Source organism: Garra rufa, chromosome 1, assembly GCF_049309525.1.
Source record: "Garra rufa chromosome 1, GarRuf1.0, whole genome shotgun sequence".
Lineage (NCBI taxonomy): Eukaryota > Metazoa > Chordata > Actinopteri > Cypriniformes > Cyprinidae > Garra > Garra rufa.
In genome coordinates, this window is record NC_133361.1 from 4,966,655 (window position 1) to 4,975,352 (window position 8,698).

The window sequence follows — 8,698 nt, forward strand, 5'->3', positions numbered from 1 at the left end:
TCTGCAGATGATGAGGAGTCTGACTGTGAAAACTTTGACCAAATGTTCTGGAAGTTGGGTTTTTCCAGCATGAAGAAGTTCTTTACCTCCCTTAACAAGATGGAAACCAAGAGCTTGTCTCTCACATATGAGGTCTTAAAAGAGCGGCAGCAGCTAGAAGTGTATATGCAGGGTCTCCAACTCCAAATCGATGCTGGTCTGAAAAAACTGGAGGAAATCAAGAAGACAAGAGCTGCTTTGGAGCAGTACAAGGCAGAAATGGATGCAAACAAGGATTTTGAATATGAAATAGAAGTGACTGTCCCAAAACAGATTGAAAACAAAAGTAGTTTCTACTTAACCAACTGCCAAAGATGTTACTACACATGTCATGACAGATGTGATTATGCAAATGACAGTCATAAATATAAGTGCGGGGTTATGAAAGATGGAAAGTGTACGGTCTGTCCTGGAAAGTGTGACTGGAATGTGCACTTCAATCATAAATACAAATGGGTTTATGTCAAAGAAAAGAGAAAGGAAAATTATCAGGATTTAAAAAGACGTTATGAGGCTGCACATGGACAGGTCATGTCAAAAGAAAAGATCATCGAAGAGCTTGAAAAGGAGTTTGAGGTTGTCCAGGATATTGAGGCCGAGCTTATAGAAAGCTCTCAAAAGTGTTTGGAGCGGCTGCAGGAAATTGCCTTCAAACCCAATCCTCTGTCCACCCCTGACTACATTGATCTGATGATTGAGTCTGAGAAACAAGAGGCTAAGCCTGGATTTCAAGATCGCATTCAGTCTTTAATGGAAGTCAGGAAGAAGGCAGAGATCATTAGTAAGGTTTCCACAGGAGCAGTGCTTCCACATGATTGGAAATATTACAGATCTGAAAACGCAGCCTATGATCCAAGGGCCCTGTTCAATAATGTACAAAAATTACTTTCAGGAAAAAAAATAGCAGGAAATTAAATATATAATACAAAGCAATACAATACACATTTTATGCAGCACATTTAAAACAACTGCATTTGAACAAAGTGCTTTCCAGCATCATTTTTTTTTTAGTTGCTAATAAGCATCATTCAATTCTCAAGCCATATTTTTAAAACTGATTACACATTCAGAGATACAGAAGTCTATGCGGACCAAACTGTGAATCATTTTTCATTGCTTTCAGACAACATGTATGCAATGACCACATTTCTCAAAAGCCAAAAAAAAAAAAAAAACACTTTCACTTGTCATTCATACTCTATAATCTGCAAACACTATACATTTTCAGACATTTACATTTCAAACACGCTGCTTTCAAAACTGATAAAAGCACATATAAATCAAATCTGTCCATGTTTTCAGGAATTATATTCAGTTATAAAATATTAGCAGAATATTTTTTTATCAAATTTATTAATAATTATTCCACACAACTAACTGCAACTTTAACTAAAATCCTAGCCAGATGTTTTTTAGTCTTCTTCTTCTTCTAATTTCTTTAATTTTTAAATATATATATAAAAAAATTGATCTGACAGAAGAAATGATATCAAACTGTGAATCACTGAATGGAAACAGATCGAATCTGGAGAAACACATCCTGAAGACACTGGCAGAAGAGGAGGATTTTGACAAATACATGAACTACATTCATAAACTTAGAGATCGCTATAAGAGTTTCATCAGAGATGAAGTCAGTCGCTACATCAGTGATCAGTTCAGAGTCAGTGTTTTACCCAAGATAAAGGAGAACATTGAACTCCTGCAGAAGAAGATCATGAAAGCAGCTCATGAATCTACTGAACATGTTCAAGTCAACAGAGGAGATGCTGGTTTGTGGTTGAAGAGTTTCACACAGCAGCTCTCAGATGAGCTGATCTTCTCTGAAAAAGACCTCAGTGGAGTCAAACATGATGATGTTGAGGATTTCAAACTCCTAGAAGAGCTGATAAAGACAGAACTTACTGCTATAATGCATAATAGCACTCACTTCGAAGACTTTCTGTGGAAATTTGACTATAAAGACAAACCAGATGAGCTTCTGAGGCAGGAGGAGTTTATGCAGACTGGAGCATCTGCCCTGATCTCTCTGAACTGCCCTACTGGAAGAGGTTTGTGTGGAGATTACAGAAACATCTGGAAATACATTACAATAAAACATTTGAGGGGAGTGGTAAGATCCCAGCTGAATGGAGAACACACTCAAAACAAGATGCTATTAAGTGTTTGGATAAATACATGTAATTGAAAAAATGAAATAGGCTTGATTCACAGTTAAAATGATTTTTCTGTCCTTCGCTTCAGTTTAAAACCCTCTCAACTCCACATAATGATTCACAGAGAGGTTCAGTTGAAGTGTTTATTATAAAAGACTGTAAATGTCCTTCATGCCAGTATCTGTAACTTAAAGACAATATATATATATTACAACATGGCTGTTGTCGTACAATATACGGTATGTCTTTTTCATAACTCATCTGAAAACTACCTATTATATTGTAAGGGTTTCACAGAAACGTATTGCATAACCTTGTGACAGCAGTGAAAAGTTTAGTGCAAAGCTCTTTTGCATTTGAAAAAAAAAATCACTGACAAATTTGCAGCATGTTTGCAAGAATTACAGATTATTTAGACATCTGTATGTGTCAAAAATGACATTTTTATGTTTTGTGTACACTGTTGATAACAAATTTATAACAAATTTGTTAGTATAGTCCATTTGTTTTGTTAAGAAAGTGGTGTATTAAGTGAAAAAGCCACCCGTTATTGTTTTAAGCCTTTAATTGAGAAAATATTAATATTAGCAACAGTATAGCTAGAGGTGAAACATGTATTAGCACGAGCTTGAAAGAAAAGGGATGTTGCCATTGAATGCTGGGTTGCAGACACAGAAAAGAAGGCAACAAAGAAGAAAGTCCCAGAAAAGAACAATGTGAAAATGGAGGGCTTTTTAAAATAAACTTTCAATGCATGTTTACAAAAGGCAAACCTCTAGTCCTTGAAAACGAGATTTAAATGTATATAGATATGATGGCAAAATCTAAACATAGTAAATCAGTTGGTTAAAAAAAATTAAAAATTAAATGATGTAACGGTGCTTACATTCAAAGTGTATTTTCTGTTTTAAAATTGCATTGTAATATATGGAAATGTAAATATATTTGTCTGTAAACTGATGTTTATGTACCCATTTTTTGTTCCTTGTTCCTTCCTGTTGAGGCAGGTGAAATGTTTAGTTATTCAGTGAGATATGGCATTGTGCATAAAAAAAAATAAAAAAAATAAACTTCTTCCAATTTCCAGACCTTTCATAAAACATTGGTGTAGTGTAATAAAATAAATCTAACAGGAATCAGTTTCGACAGCCTTGAACTTGAAGCGCTGTAGGATGCTGATCTCCCTCAAAGGGTCCTAAGATCTGGAACACGCAGATGTGGCCCTGGGGCCCGTTTCAGAAAGGAGGTTAAGTGAAAACTGAGTATTTCAACCCTGGAATGAGAAAAACTCTGGGTTTTCCGTTTTAAAATGAGAGGTTTGTCAAAGCTGAGAAAGCAGGGTAAGTCAAGCATGTTTCTGAAAGAGAGGTAACGTATTCAGTGAACCTAACCTGTTCGGGAGCAGGTTTTCTTCAGTAAACCCAGAGTTTCTTTCAGTCTCCTCCTCATTTTGAAAGTGTAAACGATGTTTAAATACCTCCTTTTAATCATTAACAATGCAAAAATAAAAACTTTAGTGAGTGTTTTGGAACGTAAATTTAGTGCATTTTACTCAAAACAATGCTAACCTTAATGCAAATGAAAACAAGATAATTTTTCTGACCCCATTGGCAGAAAATTTGAAAAATAGGACAAATATGCTTAAATGACCAAATACCTTAAATTATATTTTCTTATGATGATAATGCATCTTGTTTTAAGAATCGTTAGATATTTTGATTTGGAAAAATCATTTGTGCAGTGCAGGTGCATTCATTCCTTACACAGATATGTTCATCACGTAGACACTCAAACCGATATGTCCTTTTATATACATAGGATTATTCTAATACTATAAACAGGTTTATTGATAACATCAGGGATGTAGAGCACATTTGTGCGGCCACTGTTTGCAGAGCGGTAAAGAAAGTGACTTACTCTAACACTCCTTATGAGCAACATTTATTCTTTTTCATGTTGGATTTTAATATTCTTCTAAAACTTGGTATTGTGGCCATCTTCATTTCATCTGTTCTTCATTATTTTGCAAGCCTTTTTGCTGTTGGCTGAGTAGAAGTCAAGTGTTAATTTCATTACTCTAATGAAGAAATGCAACAGTTTATATTAGTGTATTTAATTATGTGAAAAGAGCATTAGACTGCGTGGAAAAAGCTGCTGCACATTGGAATAGACACTGAATGATATTTATTTAACATGTCAAATGTTTGTAAAGTCATGTAGCTTACATTCATGAATCTTTTAAGGTTAAATCTTTACCTGATTGGATTTTTTTATACTTTTTTTTTTTTTTTTGCCTGTGGTATACCATGATAATTAACATTAGCTCAATAACCTACTGTTCTGCAGGTTTTCCCTTTGATATTATAACAGTGATTAAGAATAAAAGTTAAGCACTGACTCGAAGTGTAGTATTTCAGAGCTCCATTGATCAGGGCTTTTCAAAGTTGTGGCGCACGCACTAAACCCAGAGTCAACTTCTCACAGTGGACTGAACTCAGTTCAGCTGTTTCTGAAACCCAGAGTTTTCCTCATTTCAGAGTTACAGTAACATACTCAAGAGTTCTCACTTAACCTTCTTTCTGAAACGGGTCCAGGGCTGTAAAAGCTTAAACAGAGCATTAGCGCCATCTACTCTGGGTCATGGATCAGAGACTTATATCCCACAATAATAATCTATATTCAATGTATTAACTGAGTACTTTTAAGAAATTGTATTAACAAACCATCACCTCCTACTGGATTCAAAAGCTCTTTGAATGTTAGTTGCTGTTCACCATTCTTCTTAAGATCATAAATTACTATTATTATGTTTTTTTTAAGTTTAATGACATTTGTAGGCATTTCAATTTACATTAAGTATACTGTATAAAGTTGTCACCAGATTCAACTTAAAAACCTTAGTTCAGCAGCTGCCTTAAGTTTTAAGGTAAATCAGCTTAAAACTGAAGTCATTTGAACTTATTACAATAAAAAATTAGTTGATATAACTTGTGGTTTAAGCTGATTTAACTTAAAATCTTAAGGCAGCTGCTAAACTTAAGTTTTTTAGTTGAAACTGGTGAAAACTTGTTACAGTGCAGTGATCTGTTAATCATTTGGTAATTAATTAATCAATTTAGTAATAATTTAAAGTTCATTAGTTAACATTAACAAGCACATTATCTCATATTTATGAATATGAATATGTTTGTGAATATATATTAATATATTATATTAATGAATGATTAGTTAATGATTTATTAATAAATGTTTTTGAATCAGTATTTATTAAAGGAGTAATTCACTTTCAGAACAAAACGTACAGATCATATTTTCACCCCCTTGTCATCAAAGATGTTCATGACTTTCATTCTTCAGTCGTAAAGAAATGGTGTTTTTTTTTTAAAGAAAACATTTCAGGATTTCTATGGTGCCCCGAGTTTCTGAATTGTTGTGAAAGTGAAAATGCTCTAACGTTACATTAAAAAAGAAACATACACATTCACAATGCAGTTTAACTAATGTGTGAGAATGAATGAAACACGTTTACTCTGTCTCAACTTCATTCAGTTCAACCTTTAATTTCTGTCTCTAGACAGCAGCTTTAAACTGTTCTGTTCTCAAAATCATGATTTGATATGACTTTATTGTCAGACGAATCTGAAATTTTTCTTGCGTAACAGTATGTTGACACTCTGTACAAACAGACAAAACACAATTGACAAAAATAATACAATATAATCAGAAAATTAAAAAAAAATAAAAAAAATAAATCACATTATACACTAACAGCTTTTCTCCCCCGAAGATGTTCCTTTCATAAAACAGTTTCACTTTGTCGGCTGTGTGTAAAACACCTGCACATACTGTATAACTTACATTACATGTAACTTCTTGATCATTTACTATTTGAAAATAAAACATTGAACACTAATTAGGCAATAACATTCAATTTTAAGTGACGTTCAACTTAATATATAACTCGCATTACATATAACCTCTTGAACATGTACTAAAACAATATCTTCATTTGATGAAGCAAACAGTCTGAGCCTGAACTTACAGTACAGACAGCTCATTCCATTAGTTTACGCTTGAGGCTTTCGACCTTCTTCAGTTCCAAAGTTCCAAAAAAAAGTTTCTGGAACACTTCAAAGGTGTACTTCAGGTTTTTGGGATACTCAAGGTTGAGGGCATAGATCAATCCCATCAACAGTATGCACGCTGTGGTTCTGTTTCCACAACCGTCCAGCACTTTGGTGCCCTCTATAACAACACACACATCTGCTGGGTCCTCCTCAACTGCAGGATTGTGGATCACCACCAACTTCATTATTTCATTTGTGCGGCCTTCAAGTTCATCCTCCTGTTGAAAAAAAAAAAAAAAAGTTAGTTCAAGCAAATTAGCATGCTGTTTAATTACAGTTGTTCTCTTGGTTAATGCTAATTGCTTACAAGCAGGATTTCTGTATTAATCAGCACTTCAATATAAACAGGTAAAAAATTCAAATCCAAATTCTTTACCCCAGTATCCCATAATGAAACAATTATCAATTTAACCCCCAAGTAGATTTTTATGCTGGAACTGATAACCTCCGAAGAAATGTCACCAAAGAACAAAGGAATAACAGAGTTGCCACTACCTTACAATATGGGTGAACCTTTCAAATTTTCATAATTAAATGTCCCCCATTTGTCTCTTTTATTCATTTCTGGCATGTATATGGAGGTTAAACCAATGAACCATCAGGATCAAACATTAACTTGCCAATGTTCCCAATCAAAGGTTAAATACTTAATATTAATCATTGTACAATTAAATACAATTAAAATGTAAAAAAATAAATGTCACCATCCATTGCAACATATTTTCCTCAACTAGCTAAACTTTATACTGTTGGTAGCAGTAACAATTCTACATTGCTAGCCTGGCATTCTAAAATTCTGACTACCTTTTTTTTCTTCTTTAAAGGTGGGGGCCATGATATACTCAAATAAAAATTAAACGTAACTCTCAAAATGTAATATAAAGCATAATTAATGCTCAGGCATATAATTCATAAAATGTTAGTTCACCTAAAATTAAAATTCTGTCATCATTAAATCACCTTCATGTTGTTCCAAACCTATATGACTTTGTCAAAACACAAATACGATATTTTTAATGATACCTGCCAGATTTCTGTCAATGCACTGAAAGTCTGTTCACCCAAAACTCTAAACAACAATAAAATAAATCCACATGAATCACGTGGTTTATTCCAAATCTTTTGAAGAAAGAGGTCTGTACTGTATATTTTTCTGTTTATTAATGTTTTGACTCTACATGTGTGCAGTTTTCAGTGGGTTAGTGATATTTTTTAAATATATATAAATTAATAAATAAATATTTTTAAATGGGTTTTTATACAAAAACTCCTTTTTTATGTAAAATTCACTTTATAAAAGACCCACATTTCTAACTTTAATTCATGGGATAACATGGATAATTTCACATGGTTTAGTGTAAGATTTTTGGAAAATCCAGTAAAAAAAAAAAAAAAACTGCAAATAACTTTTACTAGTAGGTGGCTGCAGAGCTCCACTATTTGCTATTTGCTATTTGACCACCTGAAAGATAAGTTTTTTCAGTTAAATTCATATCTACAGTACAGACCAAAAGTTTGGACACACCTGAATGAGAAGATGTGTCCAAACGTTTGGTCTGTACTGTACCTCAGACAAATTAAACTACTTTATTGAAAAACTATTTTCCATATCAAGCACATGAAAAAATTATGGAATCGTTCAATTTTGAAGACAAAATATGTAATCATCAACCAAAAAAACACACAATTAGTACTTTGTTGCTCCTCTTCTGGCATTTACGATGGCCTGAAATCTTTAGGGCATGGACTTAGTCAACTTGAAATGTTAAGTTGTACTAAGTAACAATTTAGATATTTGAGTTGATTCAACTTAAAATTTTAAGGCAGCTGGGTAACTTGTCCAGCTTTAAAGTTTAACGAACTATTTTTTTGTTAAGTCAACTTAAATATCTATGTTGTCATAGATCTGAATTTGCTGGCCATGTCATTGAGTTGATATGCCTTTCCTTTAGAAAAGCTTTAACACTCTTTGCTCTGTGGCAAGGTCCATTATCATCACCAAACTTCTTTTCTATTGATGGAATGAGAAAAGTGTCCAAAGTTTGAATGTAAACCTGTGAATTGATTGTTGATGTTACGATAGACATTTCCGCAGGTCTTTTACCTGACATGCAACCCCATATTAGAAATGTGTTGGAAAATTTGATAGCTTCTCTTAGGCATTAGCCCACTCTCTACCTTTTTTTCTTTTGTTTATGTGATAACGGTGGTTTTCATTTGGCCTTGCTATATGTAAATCTCATTTCATTCAGATGGTTTCTGACAGTTATGTCACACACGCCGACTCCTGTTTCCGCCCATTTGTTCTTTATTTCTTTCGTTGTGCATTTTCTATTTTCAAGGCAACTTGCTTTGAGTTTTCTGTCTTGATGCTTT